A 23,247-nucleotide genomic window follows, 5' to 3' on the forward strand; every position below is an offset into this window, starting at 1 on the left:
CCCTTTCTTTGCTAGTGTGTCTGTGGCCATGGAAACGAGAGGGGACGGCCCTAACGCTGGCAAGCATGCGCAGTAGCATAGAGTGGCGCGGGTTGTGTGAGGTGAAGCTTCTCCCCCGGTTCCCCCTCCTTCCGCTCGAAAACTACAACTCCCAAGAGGCATCTGGCCTGCGGCGCGGCTCCTTTTCTCCTCCTCCCCAGCCCTTAACCCTTCCCCCGCTTCCTATTCTCCTCCCTCCTTCCCCCGCGTGTCTCCTCCCCTCTCTTTCACTGTGTGTCACTGACCCAGAGGCAGGGTGAGGCGGAGGGGGGACCGTGGGGGGCGCCGCCGCCGCTGCGCTGCTCGGGTTCGCGGTGCGTGCGTTCTCTTCCCCCGCCGGGATCGCCCCCACGCCAGGGGGCTCCGGAGCCTCCCCGTTTCTTTTTCTCTCCCTCACGTCTCTCTCTCTCTCTCTCTCTGCCGCCGGTCTCCGTCGCTCCAGTTCCGGGGCCAACTTCTCGTCGGTCGGTGCTCGCCGGGCTTGAGAGAAGCCCGCGGCGGCTTGAAGGACTCCGGAGCTTCCGTCGAGTCTCTCGCTTCACTGCACCCCCCCCCCAACCCAAGCTCCTCTTTCTCTCCGTGTCGGCGGAGGGGCTGTGAGGGATCCCAGTCACCACAGAAGATCGCCCGGTGAGTATCGCGACTGTCGGGAGGCTGCGCGCGCGCTCCTTTTCGGAAGTGGGGGACGAAGGACGCTGTACATTTGGGGGGGGGAGTATTAAGGAAAGGTTTTGTGAGGAGGAGGAGGAGGTGGGAGTGGGAGACTCCAACTTCCCCCCGAGTCTTGCTGCGTTTTGCTCGGTTTATCTCTTCCCCCCCACCTACGGCCCCCCCAGGCCGAAGGAGCCCCGGATAAAGCACAGTTTCCTTCTCCTCTCCATCCTGAGCCCTGGGAAGAAAGAGGAAGTGCCTTTGTCCTGGAGCCGCCTGGCCCCAGACCCTTCTCTCCCCCCTCCCCGACCCCGCGCGGACCCCGGCCGGGAGGGGGAGGGGGCGAGCATCCGCCAACTCTGCGCTTCTCTCCCCCATCCCCCTTCCCCGCCCCCGCCCCCTCACCTTAGCTCCCCTGGCTCGGGGCCTTGTGTTTTCCTGCCGAAGAAGCCGGCCCGAGTGGGGAAAGAGGGGGAAACAAAAGGGAGAGACGGGATTGGGGGAGTCGGAGGGGGGGCGACGCAGATTTTTCTTTTGTGGTTATTCGATAAGTTCTTTTTTCTCCTCCCTTCTCCTTACATAACGCCGACTCCCAACTTAGTAATTTTTTTTATTATTATGATTATTGTCATTATCTCAGCGTGTCTCTCGGGCGTCCTTTCATCTCTGGATCTCAGAACACTTTACAAATACTAATTAATTACGCCTTCTAGCACTCCTGCTGGGGAAGAGTATAGACCCGTTTTGTAGGTGGGTATACTGAGGCTCTGGAGAAGCCCTGTAATTGATGAGTTGCATGAAACTTGTGTGGTGTCTGGAGAAATCTCAGAGCACTTAATAATTCAAATAATTCAGTTCTGAGGAGGTCCCTGGGATGAAGGTAAATATACCTACTTTACTTGTAGGTCAACTGAAGTCTATTAGTCTTGGTAATTGTTGGGTAGTTAGTTAAAACAGTACTACTGCTTATGAGACTTGGCTCTTAACACCTTAAAGGATTTCTTCACTAATACTCTTTCTTGGCTAAAACCTAGAGAAGTATTGTGAACCATATACTTGTTTTTGGTGGGCAGCCTAATTTTTTTTTTATTTAAGATTTCTGTAGAAAACTTGAGTTAGATCTTTAAATAATTTTAATACCTCCTCAAACTCAAATGCACTTTTTAGCCATTCAACAATAATATGTTTGTAAATATTTTAGAAGGCCTGTATAAGGAAGGCACTGTGCTTCTTGTTGGATACTTAAAAGGTCAGCTACCTGGTATTGTTCAAAGTCTGTTGACTTTTTCCTGCTCTGCAAAGTGTTATCATTTGGTTTCATAGCAGTTGAACGTTTGTTTCAAAAAGTGGCCCAGAAAGCATTGTTAGAACTTCTCAAAATTTTAAGGATGCTGTCTTAACTGTTCTGTTCCAGTTTGTAATACTCCTTTTTATTTCTTTCAGATAAGACATCTTGTTTTCTTAGGATGAATAGATGTATATCTCCAGAATGTTATGTTCTTTTATACAAATACAATTTTTCTTTTCTTTTTTTTTTAAATAGTTTGTATTCATCTGCACAGCCTGATCTTGTCCGGTGTCATAAGCTAACCTGTGAATGCTTATGACTGTTTTTAATAGCCTGTTCATGAGTTCATTTTTATTTTGGTAGTTGAGCAAGTTGAAAGTTACTAGAAATGTCTTTAAATTTAATGCATTATCTCTGTGGCTTGTTTCCTGTTTCTGTGAATAATTATCACCATCACAATAACAAGTGTAAAGTACTTTATTGTAAATTAAGGAAATTAATTGTTACTTGCATAGGTGTCCCCTATCATAGGGTGCTGCTATGAATTGTGTTCCAGCCTGTTGCCCCTCAGACCAAACTTATATATTGACTGATTGTCTAAAAGTAAAAGTTAGTCATTAGGAACTGTACAGAGAGGATTATCAGAATAACAAACTGCATCCTTTTCCGTACTCTAGTTAGATCTTGGATTAAAAACAAACAAAACAGGACTTTGGGTGTGGGAAGAAAGTAGCATTTGTGAAATACTGTGCTGAAGTAAATGTAATGTGTCTTCCAAGAAATTTACCACCTTTTTAAAGAATAAAGTGTGCCACTAATATATTTAAGAGCAATGGAATTAATGTAAAATGACATATTGTGTTGATGCTAACATTTATTTTGACTTGAAGAATGAGATAGAAATGTATTGTCCCAATAGAGACATATTTGTTTTGGGTCCCTCCCCTTCCTTAACATCATCAGTTAAGTGGTTATACTGTTGGTTGACATTTACATAGCTCTGTCAGATTAGCAAATGAGATTTATCATGGACCCTTTGTCCTCTAAAGAAGCTACTTGAACATTCTCTTTACTTGGTCACTGGAGTCCAAAGTCAGGAGGCAGCATTGACTGAGGCGGGCCTATCTTTGCACATTTCCCAGCTTCTATCCTTTACTCTCTGGATTCATACCTACACTGACAAAAGAGTCTAAAGGAATGAGAAGAAAATACATGTGGAAGAATTGGGTCAGACACTGTTAAATACGACCAAAGCTGTTTTGTGAGTGTACTTCAACTTCCATTCAGCTTGTTGGAAATGTGTATGCTGTCATTTGAAGAATATTCTAGATTGTGATTGTTGGATAGTTTAAGTGATAGGCAGATGTATTTTATGAACAGCCATTGTTTTCAAGCAGACATTAAGTTTTGATAGCTGGTAAAATAGACAAAGCCTGAAGGTTAGGTTCTTAACCTGTTCATACAGATAACTACTGAAGCATAGCGCAGATATGTGTGTGTCTGTGTGTGTGTGTGTGTGTGTGTGTGTGTGTGTGTGTGTGTGTGTTCCTTGTCATAATAATGTGATGTGGTTTTTTTAAAAAAGAGAGAGTTCTGGACTTCGCCTTAGAGTCAGAAGACTTGAATTCAAGTCCTGCTTGAGAATTTTTTTATAAGCATTGTGAAACTAAATGTCACTTAACCTCATCAAAAAACAGTTGTAAAATGGGAATACCTCACAGAGTTGTTGGGAGGAAAGCAACTTGTAAACTTTGGAGCATTTCTAAATATGAGCTATCATTAAGAATTATTTTTGTTTACATTGTTTTATTATAAAATTCTCAAAAAATCATTTTGGGATATGAAAGCAGGTAATAGGATTTTGTTGAGGGTTTCTTTTGAGAAATTATTCCCAAAGTGGCAGTTAATTAATATTTCTTAATTGGGGAAAGCAATAGCAAAAAAAAAAAAGTTTTGAGACCAATATGAGGAAAGGAGAAAGGGAAAACAAAGTTGTTGCTGATAGAAAATCATGATTTTTAAGTTCTCAAAATAATAAAGATTCCCTTAAATTATTTGTTTTAAGCAAAATGTCTTTTTTTAAACCTCTAAATTATTTCTTACTTAATAAGGGTGATAGCATTCTGAATTAAGACCCACAGAATAATTTCTATGGAACACTTTGGTATAAGCCACATTTGTTGAGATTACATGCTTTTGTTTAACATTTTATACTTTGCTGCTGCAGAGCTAACAAAAAAAATTTTCAGGTCTTCTATTATTGTATCTTACATCAAAACTAAATAGAAATAATACTTTTCTAGGATTGGGACTTCTGGTGTTTTGTTTTTTCCAAGTTTGAACTCTGGGGCAAAATATTTCCTAAACTGATTTTATATTAGGCCTTTAGAAGAAATAAGGGTCATTGACATGGTTATGGTTTCAGGACATGCCACTACCTTTTTTTTTTTTTTTCTTGTTATTTTGGGCAGAACACATCACTTCTCTGATATTACACATGATCTTATACAATACTCATGCCTAACTGCTATTTACCTGGCACAGTAGTATAGTAAATAAAAGCACTCAGATATTTGTTGTTTGAATAAATTTGCAAGCAGGGTACTGTTAATTGGTGCTATTGGGTTTAATAAAACTTTAGAGTCTGAAAGACTTCATTCACATCCAACCTCTCACTTTCCAGCTGTTTGGCAAGTTACTTCAACCTCACTTTCCTTACCGGTAAAAATAGGATAGTGATACATTTATAACTACCTACCTCACAGGTCTTTGATGCTCAGATGAGAATGTATTTCAGTATGTGAAACCCTATATGATTGTCACCTGTTAGCATTTCTTCAAGGAATGTGAGCATTTACAAAGTTTCTCTACAATGAAATTATTATTGTTAGTTTCAAGTTATCTATAACCTTTGAACATTTGATTAAAGCCTTTCATTTAACATAGTTACCTACAGATATAAACTAACAAGAAAGAAGACAGTAATGTAGGGTAACACTAATAGAAATTAATTTTAAATTCCAAGAATTGGAAGAATCTGATTATTTTTCCAAATGCCATGATGCTTTGCTTGCTGTCATCAATATTGGGACAAGCTTAATAAAAGAGCCATGTCTATATAATATTAACTCCTGTAATAGTCCTACATCACAAATCATTTTAGAAGGAAAACTGATGTTGATGACTGTAATTGGGGGGGAAACTGTGGTATTCATCAGCATCATCCAGCTAAGCTAAACATTTGGAATGTGATTTTTTTTTTTTTAAATTTAGAATTGAACACACGCAGCCTCAAGAAAGATAATTGACTTTCTTTTTCAATGAATTTGTAGCCGATTTTTCTTTTGTAATCTTCCTCCTAAGAGAAGTTGCTGATTCTAAAAATGTCAGTTCCCCAATTTCCCATTATCCACTACAACTTGTAGTTGTTGTATGCTTGTTTATGGCTTTCCTCCCTGAACTAGGCTATAGAGTACTTAACTGTTACTAACAACGTATATATAGTTGGTATAGTGTTTTGGTTAGATCACAGCTAAATTTCAGTGACTAAAAGCAGCAAGTTTTTGTTAGCAGAAGGAATGCTACTTATAAAGATTTTTTTTTTTAAGAACAAACAAAATGTGCAAATGAACATTGCCCTTGAGAGACTGTAAGCTGCTCCCAAAAATGTTACTAAAAATGTGTTTAGGGATTCTCTTTTAAAATTGCTTTTAGAGCCAGCTTGGAAACCACAGGAAAAAAGCTGGTCATATTGCTCCTTAGTGTTTTTAACTAAAGCTGGTAACAGTAGCAAAATCACCTATTTCATCAGACATGATTCTGGAAAAACCCTTAGCTGTTTTCAAAAATCAAATTTGCTGTCAAAGAATGAAGACCTCCACAGATTTAAAAGTCCTTAACAGAAGAGAAGTTCCAAAACTATTTCAAGGGGAGGCAGCATTGTTGGAATAATGATGTAGCCTTCCAAAATGATTGTCTTGAAGATTACAACATTCTTTTGGAAAAACCACGATATGATTCTTTAAAATTGTATTATTCTGTAGCTACAATCTATAAAAATTCAAGTATGCAAAGCAAAGGTACTCCAGATAGATTTGTTATGTCATGAGTTTAAAGCCTGAAGAAATGGAGCTTTCATAAATTCATATGACACTTTTCTTCTAAGTGGGCATTTTATAGTATTATTCATTCCAAAATTCTTTTGTTAATGTAGATATTTTCATTTTACAGATGGGAAAACTAAAGCTCTATGATTTAGGTATCATAGGGATAAAGATAAATGGTGGTTTCAGGTCTTTATACTATATCTATACTTCATTTCCAGATTTTTTTAGTTAATTTGAGAAAATGTTTATTTCTTGAAAAGAAAAATTGTTTATTAGTATTAGATCAGTTGGACCTATTTGAGAAGTTTGGAAGCAATGTGCCAGCATGTACATGCCCTGCCGCTTTTTATGTTTTTGTATTTTGCAAAGAAACGGATTCACTCATAGTTTCCAACTTTCGTTAATCGGGTCCCCCATGTGTTTTTAAAAATATCTTTTTCTACCCTAAAAAAATTGAACTTATCATTTATACCATGTTACTTTGCCGTTTTTCAAAGAAAGAAAGGATGCTTTATATTTTTTATACATCCTTTATGTGTATGTACAAATATACATACATGACTAAAAAGTAATTTACCAAATAATAATACCTGATTTAAAGGAAGTTAATGAGATTTAGAGTAGTTTTGAAAGCAACACTGATGTCCTACAACTGTACTTCATTTTGGTAGGGAAACGTCCCTGGATTTTAAAAAGACAAAGACAGGGGGAATAGAAGTGCTTGTAGATCCTGCCCAGCTGAAAACCTTTCAGGTACCGAGCTAATAATGGTGTACTTTGTATTTGTTGTTGGACGACCAGCGAAGTTGAGTTTGTAGAAGCATGTTACCAAACATCGGCCACCAATTAGTAATTATTTTATTTTATTTTATTTTATTATTTTGGTAACAGCAACTTTATAATAAAATCTAAACAGTATAGAATAAAGAATCCAGTTTAGGTCAACATTTAATACGACTTCTACCTTAATCTTTTTCAATAACAGTAAGATTTTGTTGATAGTTGTTAGATGTAATGTTTAGAGTTCAGTTTACATGCTGCCTCAGTCTTACCTACTAGATGTGGAGCTGTGGGCAAGTCAATTAACCTCCCTCAATGAAGATAATAGTATCTACCTCAAAGGATTGTTGTGAGGATTAAATGAGATAATATATGTAAAATGCTTTGCAGACTTTAAGCGCTATATGAATGCTAGCTGTTATTTAGTTTATGAGCTATAGACTGAATTACTTAATGTCCATTGAACACTGCCCAGTTAGCATGGAACACAGGACTTGCGTTCAATTCCTGGCTTTCCTGTTAGCTCTGAGAGTCTGAACAATCAAGATAACTTATATGCTTTATTCATCTATAAAATAAAGAGTAGTACTTTTTCACAGTGGATTTTGAAGTCCTGTAGACAGTGATGGTGACAATAGTATATGGTGGCTCATTTTTAGAAAAGACTTAGTGTCCCATAAGGTAGCAGCCTTCCAGACAGATCTCTTGTTAATAACTTGGATTTCCTGAACTTACGTGACCAGATACTATCTTTATTACATATACTGAGGAAAGGAGATTGGCGAAAAAAGTAATAAAGACACTATATACTTTTATGTGTACTTAAATATATTGATCATCATAAAGCCCAATTGGATACCCTCAGTTTTTAGCTGATTAAAAGTCTAGCTTGATTGTTAGAGCTCTCCGGGATTTAATTTCAGATTCCAGGTGATTCTCTACAATCTGTCCATTAAACTCAACGTATAATTTCATACCCTGTCCTCCTCTAGGTCACTACTTGTAGCTTTTGTTCTCTTCTGTTGTCACCTTAACCATTATTTCCCACTGTGTTCCAGCTGCTGCCTCTTTTGTGTTTAGTGGATCTAGAGGCAGAGACTTTCACTTCATGCTACACCCTGATTCAGTAAAATGACAGCAGAGATTTAGAGTTCTTCTCCCTCATTTGGGAGATTTTAAAATCATTAATCTTCAGTTTTAATAGTTGGTTATAACACCAGAATACCTTCCCTTCCTTTTTTTCTCTCACCTTTCTAGTTCTTACCTCTTGCTGTTCCTTTTATCTTTTTTTACTCTTTATGGTTCAGAAATTTTTGCAAAAATTGTGTCCTCTATCAACTTGGTGACTGGCAGACGTGTATTTGGAATATATAATCCATTTTTTCTTAATTTAGTGATTTGAGAAATAGTCTATATATAGAAGGTAGCTGATGGTGCTCTAATCTTGCTTTCCAGTGGAACCATATCTAAATAAACTATCTAAGGCAAAAGTACATTTGAATTAGCTGCCTGGCTGAATTTCAGAGCTGGCTGTCATTTTTTGCTCTGTTTGTCACCTTTCTTGCATAATGTTAAACAGTTGCTATCATCTTAAATGGTAATCTGACCATAGAACAAGCTGCATGTGTCTGAACTGTTAAGTATCTATCTGTTTGATGTTTAGGGGTGAGAGGACAAAAATATCTGTATTGTAGTGAAGTTTAACAGGTGTTCCTAACCTTGCCTACCATGGGAGTGAATTATGAAATGATTAACATTGATTCTTTGCCAGCCAGTGGGTGCTCAGTCTAATACCTCTTATGCCAGTTGATTCAAACTTCGTTGTCTCTCAAAAAGATCACCTTGATTATGTTCATTAACACTACATTGGGTGAAGAGAAACAATTGGAGGTGCTTTGTTTGTTCTTCAAAACCTAAGTGCTATATTTCTGGCTTTTGGCAGACAATATTCCTAAGTACTTTGTGTTCCTCTGGGTTTATGCCAGCTTAAATGTACTGCGTGTACTGGAAACACCAAAAGCAGACTTTAATTTTAGACTACAGCTAACAATATTGATTTTTCTTCGAATTGTTCCTTCCTACTGATCCTTTTAATTTACTATCAAAAGAAGACTGGCCTCTGTGTTAACAAAACTAGCTCACCAGAGCTTTGTGGGAGAAAACCTGTTGAATTTGTGGTTTTTGTAATATACCTTAGCTCCAAATTAGAAGCTATAGCCTTAGAGGTTGGACTATCACCCTTATCTGAAACCCTTTTAACTTAATAGTTCATTGTTCTCATTTTCATTAAAAAAAAAGAGTGCATTAGTTCCCAACCTAATGCCTATCTCCTTTATCACCTGACCAAAAACAGCCTTGATGAATTTTGAGGCCCGCTCACCCAGCTGATTAACAGACAAGTTCTGTGACCTAATGATCTCAGAAGTCTTTTGGCTTGTAATTAGTTTTTATCTGTTTTAGAAATAGTGTATCTGAATTAATTTGTTACCTATTTTGGTTTTTTGAGTACTGGTTTTAAAGCATTTACCAAGAATTTGTCACTAAAGAATTTATAAAATTATTTGCACGAAAAGCATTTGCTAGGTTTCAGAAGTGAGTAGGCTGTTAGTGATTCAGTTTGCCCCCTCTGATTTCCCACCCACTTCTTAAATTGAAATCACCTCCTTCTTAACATCTAGTAGCCCTGAGTCATAGCCTCCACATCTTGGCAAAACTTCTAAAGAAGGATTGTCAAATGGAAAAGCTCACATTGAAGTGAAATTTTCGGAAAACAAGCTGAATCATAGATGATTGATCATAGTGATACAAATTAGAGGTTATGGACTCACTAGTAGCTTTGAACATTCTTGCAGGTATATTTTTACCATAGGGCTTATAAATGCTGAGAAGTTTCCTATTAGCCTATTTTTTATAGTTTCTGTCTTTAAGTGAAGTTTATTTTACAGTTCTTTATTGAGTAAGCTTAAAAGATACAATTACATATAGAAAATTCTTCCTCTCTGTTGGCATCCTCAGTTTCTCACATATTTGAGCCCAGTTTTGGAAGTCCTGTTCAGGAAAAGAAACAAGCATTTATTATGTGCCTACTATATGCTAGTTACTGTGTTAAGTGCTTTACAAATATCAGGTCATTTGATCCTCACCACAGCCTGAGGAGGTCGGTGTTGTTATTATCTCCACTTTACAGCTGAGGAAAACTGAAGCAGAGGCTAATTGATTGGCCCAAGTGTCTAAGACAGAATTTGCACTCAGGTCTTTCTGACTCCAAGTCTACCCTTGGAATTAATCTTTTTTTATCTTGGAATAAGATATTCAGATAACCAAGATTTATATTTCGAGTGATAGCATCACGGATAAATAGTAAAGGAAGTTCATATGAACCCTTAATTCATAATTGAATGCAAACCTACATCAGTGGGATCATTATGACTCCATATGATGCCACTTTTTTGAAAGGAGCAAGGTAGCTGAAATATAATAATAAATAATTCTAGATCTAATCCTAGATATTCACTTCTCTGGGGACAATTTTTTTTTTTTTTTCAGCAAAGCATGTAATTGGAGGGAACATCAATATCAATAATGAGTAACATAAGGTTTTACAGAGTGCTTTAAATGTTTTCATTTGAGTCTCATAATAGCATTTTGAAATAGGGAGGTACTTCAGAAGTAGTTATTATTTCAATATGAAATAATTATTGTCACTGCCTCCCCCCCCTTTTTTTTAAACAGATGAGGAAACTTGAAATTCGGATATAATGATTTGCCCATGGTCATTGAATAGTAGGTATCAAGCAATATTTGAATCTAGATGTTGTCTTACTCCAGTGTTCTTTCTATGCCATTACCAAAAAAAAAAAAATTCTTAAGTGTGGAAGGGTATAACTTCTTTCTTAGTAAGTGAAAACAGGATATAAGCTTGCTTGTTGGAATAGGCTTTGGCAATCCAAAATAATGAATCTGTTATATTAGAAAAAGAGTGTGATGATCTGCACAATAATACTTGATTGTAGAAAGGTAGTGTTTAGGTCTTTGAGTCAGAAATGACCTACATTCATATCTTTGCTCTCTGGACTGTGTGATTTTAGGCAAGTCTTTTAACTTTTCTGAGCCTCAGTTTCCTCATTTGTACAATGGAGATAAGAACCAACCAACTGCTACCTACAGGGCAAGCAGGCTAGCTAAAGTAGCAAGGCATCCTGAGAGAGTGATCAGTAGCGTGTACCAAGCAAGTCATACCAGCATCACCATCTCAGCTGCCACCTCCCTCAGACACTGATGGAATTAACCCAGGCTCTCTAGCCATCATTGAGAGAACCAACCCCTCTGAGAAAGAGTTCTCTTCCCCCACTGACACCAGTGCTGATCAACCAGGAGTGGCAGCATTACCTCAGACCACCAGTCCTGTTTTTGGCCCACCACTGACTCCTCCCCTCCTCCTGTAACTGTCAGCTTGGGCCCTCTGGAAATGTAAACTGGCAGGAACTTCTACAGGTACTGTACTCCCTCTTCGTCAGAAGTCATGGCTACTGAAGACTTGGAAAGTAAAGTCTTTACCACCAAAGTCCTTGCCATGTGAAATGGTTCAACATCAGAAACAGGATTTTATCAGTGGAAATGACATTACAGAATACACATCACCATCTGTTTAACTGCTGTATCTTAACAACCAGAGGACCTTTCCATATGACTTGAAGCTGAAATCTCTCATGTATTGTCTTCCTTATAACATGAGCTTCTTGACAGCAGAGACTGTTTCGTTTTTCTGTATTCCTGACACTTAGTATAGTGCTTGATTCTTAATAAGGGCTTTTTTGTTCACTTAATAACTTATGCTACCTGTCTCATCAAGTTGCTGTGAAGGAAGTGTGTTGCAAATCTTAAAGTAATATATAAATATGAAATATTAACTAATAGTAATTGTCCCTGCTGGCTTTCATCCTTTTAAATTTTAGTACAAGCTTTTAAAATAATCTAAGACAAAGATCTCAGTTTAGTGAAGCACAAAATAAGAGTTAAAGAAATCTGTTTCTAGAAGTCCCCAGATGCTATTCTGTTTCCCATGCTAGCAACTAGCAACTAGTCTGTAGTTAATCAGTATCCATAGTGTACTCACGATAAGTTTTTCTTGTCTGGGCTTCTTTTCCTTTCTAATGGGGGAAAGTAAGTGACCAGAGAGGATATCCTGTATCTCAGATTAGTGCCACCAAACAGGCAGTATGGAGAAAGTAGAAAAAGTTGTAAGACCCATAACATAGTGTGCCTTTCATGTGTAGTGGCCCTGTTTCTTCTTTATTGATCTATACAGTGGCATGGCTATACAGTTTTAATGAAATAAAGTCTGAAGGGATATGAATATTCTCTGTTGATTGTGAAAAATCCTTTTTCATGGCTATTAACTGAAGTATCTTATTTTGGATTTGGTAGAGTAGTAACCACTCACGAATCTAGATTAAAATTGTAAAATGCAGCAAAAATGGTGAGTTCCATGACTGCCAAGTCTTTATGGTAGGTGGTTTTATTTGGGAAGATTGTGAATTTTTTTTGACAAATTAAATAATGAAGTACACTAGATCCTTTGATAGAACATGTTTTCTGTAGCAGGGATGACTTCCTTAGATTTCATGAAAGGGAAGGAAAAGTTACTGGAAGCATAGTATCAGTGATCTTCTCTGTAGTATTTTCTAACATAACATATCCTAAGGTATATACTAAACAGAGAGCATTATAATGAAGCTGCAGGGTATATCAGTAACATTTTTCTAGAACATATTGACCATGATTTCCTTTGTTACACTGTTTCACTTTGTTATTTCTTACAAAGGCAAGCATAGTGCTTTGCATAGAGTAATCTCAAGTATGGATTTAAAATATTACATAATAATTATTTCTTGATTATGTATTATAGGCCTTTCAGATTTGAGAGATAATCTAGCCACACACAATGTACCCCACTCCACTTTTTGGATGAGGAAACTGAGGCATAGAGAAATACAATGACTTTCCTAGTCACAATTTATAATTATGCAATTTTTAAATTATGTCCAGCAAAACAAGGCAGTTCTATAAAAACTTAAAATATATTTCCCAAGGGAAGAGAACATAGTTCAAAGCTGTGTATTAGGCAGTTATAAATTGAGGCATTTTATCTCATAATATTCCCCAGGAATAAGGCAAACAATTGACTACAAAGAAGAACTAAGATTATTTGTGAAATAAAGTTTTAAATGTTGGAGCACTTAAATTTTAGCTGAAGCTATTGGAGTGTCACTAGGTGTACAGTCAAGAGCAATTTGTTTTGCATGTCTTAAGGCTCAGTTTCTTTCTGTGAAATAGGGTTAATCTATTTTTTCTATAGTGTTGCAAGAAAAGTAATATGTGAAAGTGAGATGTTTTATCTATTCAGGCTTCTTATATTTGAATTACAATACACATGGTATTGAAGGTAATGTAATTTTCAGACATCAGCTCCCAACTGGCATGTATATAGTACTTTACACACACCATTTGGTCCTCATCTTATTTGATATTCTTAACAACCCTATGAAATAAATAATTACATGAGGGTTATTATCCTAAGCAACACATTGTAAAGATGATGATACCAGGGTTCAAAGAGGCTGTAAGCACTTGCCCACAGTCAGTTAACAAGTATGATTTAGACCTGCCTCTGTATTCTAGGTAAAGTTACAGACAGATGAACTGAAAGCTTTTTTTTTTTTCTCAGAGAACAACAGAAACTGCTTCAAGATCTTAATAGAGGGTAAAAATTTTTATTGATAATTGCATAAGCTCAATTCTGTTGAGTCTTGGATTAAAAGAAAAGTATTTAGTATGAAGTTCACACAGTCCAATTTCTAATACATCGTGTATAGTGATGCCTGGTTTCCCAAGTGCTAGATCACAGGACTGTAGATTTAGAACTGGAAAAGACCTTTCATATCATAAATGAGGAAACTGAAGCTCAGAGAGGTTAAATATTTGTCCAAGGCAAGCATAGGTAGCAGAGTGGTAGGAGTTGAAGTATATGGAGTATAAACTTTAATAGGTTCTACCAAGCTGGAAAGGCTTCCAGTAATACCCTCTAGCAACAAACAGCTTCTTGAGGGCCCGTGTGCCTGGCTAAGTACGTAAAGGCTGTCACAGTAAGCTGGGGGCATTTAGTGAGGAATTCTTTAACTGTAATAATCTATGAAGCAAAGAAAAAATACAAAATGACCTTAGGTCCTAGGCAGCCCATTTTCATATTTACATTTATAACGTTGAAGTAGTAGAAAAACTAATGAGACTTACACCAAACTGTTTGTAAACATTAACTTAGTTTCTGGTACTCCAAATGTGAAATCTTGTACAGCGACCAATGAGTAGATGTAATCAGAATTGTCACTGTAAAAGCAAACCGAAGACGAAAAGAAGTTGCTAGTAAATGGAAGGATGTTTTACGGGCTCTTCATGGAGAGGTGAATGAGTAAACTAGTAGAAGTGACTTTCTTATTTGTCAAAAGGCAGCAATAAGCATACCTTCATTGTACATTTAGGCATCTTATATTACAGTGCTTGTGATAAGCACTGCATCTGCAAAAATACTACCCTAATGGTAATTGCAGCTTATGTACTAATATCTGTCACACAGGATGAAAAGGTATGGAGAACTTAATAAAACCTTACATCACCATTTACTTTAATGTTGGGTGACTTCTAGCAAGGCCATAGGGAAGGAAAGTGAAACTATTTTGGAAATAGTTCATGAGTCCGAAAGAAGTCAAAAGCTTCTATTAAAGAAAAGTATTCATTATATATAGGTATGCCTCTCCATTTACCCCTTCAACTTTAAATCTTTAAAAAATTATGGTGTTCTGTGACTCGGAATAATACAGTCTTTTATGTGTCTATGTATATGTATGTAGGTATGTATGTGTGTGTGTGTATATATATATGACCCAACCAAGTCAAATAATTCTAATTCTGAAGGCATTTAAGGATAAAACTCAAAGAACAATGAACAGATTAAAAAAGTGAAAAGATATCTTATACTTTCTATAACTAACTTCTCCATCTATGATAATAAAACTATCACATTTAAGCTCTAATATTACAGGCAGGCAGTAAGGATTCATTGAGCACTTACTATGTGCCAGGCAATGTGCCAAGCTCTAGAGATACAAATATAGGCCAAAAAAAGATGATTCCTGTCCTCTAGTCTAGAAACTTACAATCTAATATAAGGAAAGACAACACACAAAGGAGAGCTGGAAGTGGGGTGCAGCTTGTAAGGGATGAAGGTCCTGGGCTCAGGGGCATTGTCAGTCCAGAAAATCAGAAGCTCAGCTAGGATGGGAAAGAAAGTTGAATGGCCAGCCATACTCCCTAGTGTGCTGTATGAGGAAATAGAAATGGCATTGAGGAATACCTAAGCAAAGACCAGACCAAGTATATACAGAGCCAGATCAGTTTTGAGGATATTGATAAAGCAAAATTCTCATGAAATTTACGTTAGGAGGGGGATACCAAAGACTTGGGGGTGGATCTTAAATCTTATTGGATGAGGAGGGGTAATAACCCCAGAGAAAAACCGGGAAATGGTCTCAAGCCCAGAAAGAACTCATGGAAGAGCTCCAAAAGGAGCTTAAAAATCATATGAGAGGTACAAAAAAAAATTGGGGAAAGAGAGTGATGCAAGAGAATTATGAAAAAAGAATCAATAGCCTGGAAAAAGAAAACAACTACTTAAAAAGCAGAATTAGCCAAATGGAAAAGGAGATAAAAAAATCCACTGAAGAAAACAACTTAAAAAGTGCGATTACCCAACAGGAAAAAAAAAAATGGGAAAAAAAAGTGCGATTGGAGGGGCAGCTAGGTGGTGCAGTGGATAGAGCACCGGCCCTGAAGTCAGGAGGATCTGAGTTCAAATCCGACCTCAGACATATAACACTTATTAGCTGTGTGACCCTGGGCAAGTCACTTACCCCCAATTGCCTCACACACAAAAAAAATAATATTAAAAAAAACAAGCCTGCTTTAAAAAAAAATGCGATTGGCAAAATGGAAAAGGAAGTACAAAAGCTAATCCAGGAAAACAACTCCTTAGAAGTTAGAATTGGGCAAGTGGAAGCTAAAGACTCTATGAGACATCAAGAATAAATCAAACAAATTCAAAAGAATAAAAAAAAATAGAAGAAAATGTAAAATACCTTTGGGAAAAACAGCTAATTGGAAAACAGATCCAGGAGAGACAATGTCAGAATCATTGGACTACCTGAAAGCCATAACCATCACTTTCCCTCCATTGCAATAGGTGTTTTGCACCTCTTCGTATGAAATAATTTACCCCATTCTACTTCTTCCTTCCTTCTGCTCCCAATATACTCCTCTGGAAGAAGGAGGATCTGGACAGCATCTTTCAAGAAACTGTGAAGGAAAAACTGCCCTGATATCCTGGAACTGGAAGGCAAAATAGGCATTGAAAGAATCCCCTGATCGCCTCAGGAAAGAGATCCCAAAATAAAAACTCCAACGAACATTATAGTCAAATTACAGAACTGTCAGGTCAAGGAAAAAATACTGCAAGTGGCCAGAAAGAAACAATTCAAATGTCAGGGAGCCACAATGAGGATTACACAGAACTTAGCAGCTGTAGAATTAAAGGATCAGAGGTGATGGAACATGATGTTCTGGAAGGCAAAGGAGCTAGGACTATAACCAAGACTCACCTACCTGGCAAAATTAAGCATAATACTTCAAGGGGGAAAATGGTCATTCGATAAAATAAGATTTCAAGCTTTCATAAGGAAAAGACCAAAATTGAACAAAAAATTTGACCTCCAATATGAAGATCTAAGGGAAGCCTAAACAGGTAGAAGGGGGAAAGAAAACATAAGGGATTTGTTGGAGCTGAACTGTTTATATTCCTGCATGGAAAGATGATACTTAAAAAATTGTACCACTAATAGTACAGCTAGAAGGAATATACATAGACAGGTTTCAGGTATAAGATGAATTGGAGGGAATGATATAAAAAAAGATAAGGGATGAGAAAGAGGAATATCCTGGGTGCAGAAAGAAGGGAGAGGTAGAATGGGGCAAATTCACATGAAGGGGCATGAAAAACCTATTACAATGGAGAGAAAGATGGGAAGGTGGGCAATGGGCACCACTTGAACCTTACTCTCAATCAGTATTGGCTCAAAGAGGGAATAGTGTGCACAGTCAGTTGAATATAAAAATCTGTCTTACCCAGAAGGAAAGTAGGAGAGGAAGAGATTAAATAAAAGGGGGTGGGGGAACTGACAGAGGAGGCGGCAGATCAAGGGTAGACAGAAGCAAAACACTGTTGAGGAAGAAAAGGGTGAAAGGAGAAGACAAACGGGAGGAAAAATAGGATGGAGGGAAATACGCAGTTAGTAATAATAATTGTGAATGTGAATGGGATGAACTCTCCCATAAAACGGAAGTGCGTAGCAGAGAGTGAATCAAATACCAGAATCCTTAAGGCACCTAGGTGGCTCGGAGGATAGAGCACCGGTCCTGAAGTCAGGAGGACCTGAGCTCAAATCCTGACCTTAGACCAAACACTTGACACTTACTAGCTGTGTGACCAAAAAAAAAAAAACCCCCAGAATACTGCAATATGTTGTTTATGAGAAACACACTTGAAGCAGGGAGATGGACACAGAGTAGAAGTAAGAGGTTGGAACAGAATCTATTATGCTTCAGCAAAAGTCAAAAAAAGCGGGGGTAGCAATCCTAATCTCAGACAAAGCTAAAGCAAAAATAGACCTAATTAAAAGACATAAGGAAGGAAACTACATCTTGCTAAAAAGGAACTGTAAAAGTAATATCCATACTGCACTAAGTGGTATAGCATCCAAGTTTTTAAAGGGGAAGTTAAGTGAGTTACAGGTTCATGACCAAACAAGATAGAGAGCATTACAAAACATAAAATAGATAATTTTGATTACATTAAATGAAAAGACTTTTGCACTAACAAAACCAATGCAACCAAGATTAGAAGGAAAACAGAAAACTGGGGAACAATCTTTACAACAAATATCTCTGATAAAGGCCTCATCTCTCACATATGTAGAGAACTGAGTCAAATTTATAAGAATACAAGCCATTCTCCAATTGATAAATGGTCAAAGGATATAAACAGGCAGATGAAGACATCAAAATTGTCTATAGGCATATGAAAAAGTGATCTAAATTGCTTTTGATTAGAGAAATGCAAATTAAAAAACAACTCTTGAGGTACCACCTCACACCTATCAGATTGGCTAATGTGACAAAAAAGGAAAGTGATAAATGTTGGAGAAGATGTGGGAAAATTGGGACACTAATGCACTCTTGGTGGAATTGTGAACTGACCCAACCATTTTGGAACTATGCCCAAAGGGCATCCAAACCTATGCATACCACTACTAGGTCTATATCCCGAAGAGAGCATAAAAAAGGGAGAAGGACCTACGTGTGCAAACATATTTATAGTAGCCCTTTGCATGGTAGCAAAATATTGGAAATCAAGGGGATGTCCATCAATTGGGGAATGACTGAACAAGCGGTAGTATATGAATGTAGTGGAATACTATTGTGCGATAAGAAATGACAAGCAGGCAACTTTCAGAAAAACCTGGAAAGACTTGCACAAACTGATGCAAAGTAAAATGAGCAGAACCAGGAAAGCATTGCACACGAGTATCAGTACACTAGTATTGTGTGATGATCAGCTATGACTGACTCAGCTCTTCTTAGCCATAAAGTGATCCAAGGCAAGTACAAAGGGAAAATGCTATCCACATCCAAATAAAGAATTGATGGGCTCTGAATGGAGATCGAAGCATACTTTTCACTTTATTCTTTTTTGAGGGTTTTTTTTCCCCTTTTGATCTGTTTCTTCTTTCACAACTGTGACTAATATGGAAATATGTTTTATATGATAGCACATGTATGACCTATATCAAATTGCCTGCCATTTTTGGAAGAGGAGAGGGAGAGAGAAAAATTTGGAACTCAAAATCTTGTAAAAAAAAAAATGAATGCTTAAAATTGTCTTGGTGTGAGATTGGGGAAAAAATACTTTTTTTTTTTTTTTTTTTTTAATGAAAGGGCTAAACTTAGTGACTTCTAAGGGCCGGCCCTTCCTTCTTTAAATCTCTCAGTGATCCTCTATTGAAACCAACACAACCACCTTTTTTTCCTCCATCTGCAACAGTGCTTGAGAATTCTGATGATAAATATAGATTTTATTTTCTGGATTTGGGCTTTGTACTTATTTCCCTGTACTTCAGTACTTCATCAGTTTCAGTTGTCTCTGCTTATGCTAGTTTCAGCAATTCCAGTTGATTTGCTCTTCAAATTGGTTATAAAGAGATATTATTTCATTTAAAAAAATTACAAACAATAAGAAATTGACAATTTTAAATTTCGTTGTTGAACGTTATAAATATTATCTATAACCATTTTTAGTTATTTCCATTTTTTAGAGTTGAAGTGTTTTTGGAAACTAGCTTAATTTGTTGTAGTTACCAAAATGAATGACACTGAGAAACATAACAGATGTAATGGCACTTTAAACTTCCAAAATTGTTTCACTTTGAATTTCCATGCTTCACATTCAGATGCAGCCTAGCTAGCAGCATGAGAACACAATCTGTTTCATGAACTTAGGTCAGTTAATAGTGAAGATGAAAGTTTGCACCCATGTTATTTTGATTCTAGTGGATTCAAATTTGATCCCATTTGCACAGTGTTTTATTAAATATTTGCTTTACCGCAGTCACTGTCCATTGGATCCGATTCATGACTGTGTCACTTAGGGAACTTCTGTTGACAGCGCCACTTAGCATTATCATGAAGGATGTTCTCCTCAAGATCCAGATGGAACAGGGAAGCCCTGTTGAAGGTGAAGTCCTTCGGAAACTCCCATTCAGCAGTAGTGTGCCGATTGAGTCAAGCCCCACGTACATGGCCTTTTAGTGAGAATGTAGGGTCGTAGATCTAAAGCCGGATGGGACCTCAGATTCAGCCTTTGCGCCTCATTTTACAGATGAGGAAATTGAGGCTTAGGGAGGATAAATAACTTGCCCACGATTACACAGGTAATCAGATTCAACTGAGATAGATGAAAGCTTTTGTTGAGCACTTTCAATGTGCCGACCACTGTGTACTAAGTGCTAGGGGTATAAAAACAAGGGAACAAGACAGTCCCTTCTAGTTTACATTCACATGGGGGGGCCAAAACTTAACAGGGAGCTGAAGAGGGGGGTGCCTATCAGGGGATAAGACAGCTGGTGTGGAGGTGGTGCAGACAGAAAGGGAAGCTGGTGGTGAATTGTGTGACTGGGGTTTCTTAGGATATGGTGATCCCAGGCGAGGATTCATCAATCAGTGAGCAGGCCTCAGGGCTGTCTTTACTTAAAAGCAATCCGTTAAACAGTTTTTATAGGAAAAATTAAGTGCATGAAAAATGCCAGTTGTCCAGGTGGTGATATCATACCTTCCTTCCCACTACCCCAAAAATAGATTTAGGTCTTTAAAAAGACTATATCTTGGCATAGTAGAAAGAAGTCATACTGGTTTCCTCTTGGTTAATATTTAATACCTGCAGAATTATAAAAGCTTATAACTAAAGAGATGGATAAATATATCCTTGATAGAGTCATCATTTGTCCCCTCATTGGTCATTTCAACTTTATTTGCCTTTTCAAAAGAAGGCATAGTTAGTGGTTAAAGAAAGCTGAAAGTAAGAGTAAATTTTGAAAAAAGAAATTTAAATTGTCCTCAAACATAGAACAAATGTTTCTTTTCTTCAGTTCTTAGCACTATATACTACATGTGTAATGTTATTTCTGCCATTTCCTGTCTCATAATTATTTATTTGATGTTTGTTTTAATAGAAAAGGACTCTATAACAAAGTGATAGGCCTTCGTGTTTAAGCCTTTACCAATAGGATATGTTAGCATATAATTACTTACCACAGGCCCCTCATGCAGAAATAGTCTATTAAGAACAAGGTTTGTTAGTTTTGTGGTATAGTCTGGTCTTCACCTCACGTGAGAATGAAACTACACATTATATTATGAAAATAAGACAATTTGATTTATTGCTTGAAGAAGATTCTTAACCCTTCTCACTTTGATGAAGCGGTAGCAGAGATTTATCAGAAGTAGGTAATAATAATACCTGTACATACTGAGATTCTAATTTGAAACTGGCAGATCTAAAAACATTTTAAAAATTAAAATCGCTTTTTCTGTTCCTTATTGTTCAGTGGTTTTCAGTTGTACCTGACCCTTTGTGACCCCAGTTGGGGTTTTCTTGGCAAAGAGACTGGAATGGTTTGCCATTTCCTTCTCCAGCTCATTTTGCAGATGAGTAAACTGAGTTAAGTGACTTGCCCAGGTCACACAGCTAGTAAGTATCTGGGGCCAGATTTGAACTCAGGAAGATGAGTCTTCCTGACTCCAGGCCCAGCACTGTAGCCATTGAGCCACTTAGCTGCCCCATTTTTCTATAGCACTTTAAAACTTGTAAAGCCCTCTTCTCAAAATAGTTTTAGGAAGTAGGTAGTACAGATACAATCTCACTTTTAAAGATAAGAAAACTGAAGTTCTGAGTTGTAGATTGAATTACTCAGGGTCACATGTCAACTGAGATTTGAATACTCAGGGTCACATGTCAGCTGAGATTTGAATCTAAGTATGACTTTGAGACCAGTGTTCGTTGTTCTACCCTATATCACTTTTCACCAAAAATGGTAGAACTTTTTGAATTAGATTGTAGTACTTTAGACCTTATATTGTTTAGTAACTTTTTTAATGGCATGGATAACATAGTAAAATTTCTTTATAATACATTAAGTTAAACCATCTGTCAAATTGTGTGTCCCCTGCCCCAAATTACAGTATTACAAAACTAGCCTTGGAAAAGTGTAAGAAGACTAATATCAGCATTCTTTGTGTATGTGTTAGGACCACCCATATAAACAACTTTGTGAATTAGACATAAGTATAAATCGACTACTTTTTAAAATTTTATTTTTAACTGGCAATGGACAGAAAAATGACTTGTCATGCCAGATAATCAGTTGAAAATAAGTTCCTAATATAATGTGTTTTCAAATGTGTCTCCCTTGGATAATTTTTATAAAAGTTCTAAATATAAAGGAAGTAAATACTTTTCATAACCATAGATAATAATGAGAATTGAATATATCTATATCTTATTCTGAATGTGCTGAGAAAAATGGATTAGACAAGACTTGTTTTTATAGGAAAAATTGCTAAAATTTTGAAGTTTCAATAAATTATTTTGCTGAATTCATTATATTCTGAGAATACTGTATTCATTGAATGCAAGAGATAGATGAAAATGCTTAAACTTGTATGTCTTTAGAAAAAATTGTTCCAACTGAGCCAATATAAATTAACATCACAGTTTTTTGCTGTCTAAAACTTTCCCTCTGCTTAACATTTTGTACTAAATGTCTTGCTTTATTCTACCTACCCACATATTAGTACAGAGAATGGCAAAGAGCAATACAGTGAATTTGAGAACTTGGCTTATTTCAAAACAGAATAAACCTTTCTTGTAAGAGTTTTACTATGTCTTTCAGAACAGGACTTTTTGCACAAACTCATTTAATGTGAAAATCTTTATTAATTTTAAGGTCTGTGACCTTGTGCTTGCCAAGAGATTTGATGAAAAGATTAATTTATTAATTAGAATCCTGTTTGTAATTGTAACATATTCAGTCACGATCCTTTGCTTCGATTTTCTTATGATAAATGAATGTAGTAACTGAGAAGGTCACTAGGAAATATAATGTATAAAACTTAAATATGCTTATAGAAATTCAAATACAGTTATTCAACATTTAATAAATGACTAATATTTGTATAAAACACTTTGCAAGAGTTCTTATTCTCATGGAGCTTACAGTCCAATAGGGGATGTGACGAACAACTGTAATACATCAATATCTAAAAGAGGCACAAAGTGCTCTGTGCAGCTGAAGGATGGAGAAAGATCATAATTGCCTCCTGGGTTGATCAGAGAAGGCTTCATGGAGGTGGCATTTGAAATGAGATTTAGTAGATGTTCAATGGGGAAAAGAAGGGCAGGAGGAAAGGTGATAAACTCCAGGCATAGGGAACTCGCTGTATGAGCAAAGACATGGAGATGAGAAAAGCACGGAGTACCATGCCAGAGATAACAAATAGTCCAGGAATGTTATTTAGGACTGTGAATAACAGGCTAAGGGAGTTGAAGATTATTTGATAGGCAACAAGGAATAATTGGAGACTAGCAGAGGAGTGACAAGATCAGAACTTTGAAAAAGAAAATCTAATCTAATAGCATATGAAGGAGGAAGCACTGAAATGGTG

General features: G+C 37.0%; 1 protein-coding gene across 1 annotated transcript in view; it reads left to right on the top strand.

Annotated features, from left to right (window-relative positions):
* Positions 1–589: 589 nt before the first annotated feature.
* PELI1 (pellino E3 ubiquitin protein ligase 1) overlaps positions 590–23,247 on the top strand; it is a 72,121-nt gene continuing 49,463 nt past the window's right edge. The window contains exon 1 of the mRNA XM_027865502.1: positions 590–669. The gene's annotated coding sequence lies outside the window, so the exon portion shown is untranslated. The remainder of the gene's footprint in view (positions 670–23,247) is intronic.

This window comes from Vombatus ursinus, unplaced genomic scaffold (assembly GCF_900497805.2).
Source record: "Vombatus ursinus unplaced genomic scaffold, bare-nosed wombat genome assembly UNPS02014778.1, whole genome shotgun sequence".
Lineage (NCBI taxonomy): Eukaryota > Metazoa > Chordata > Mammalia > Diprotodontia > Vombatidae > Vombatus > Vombatus ursinus.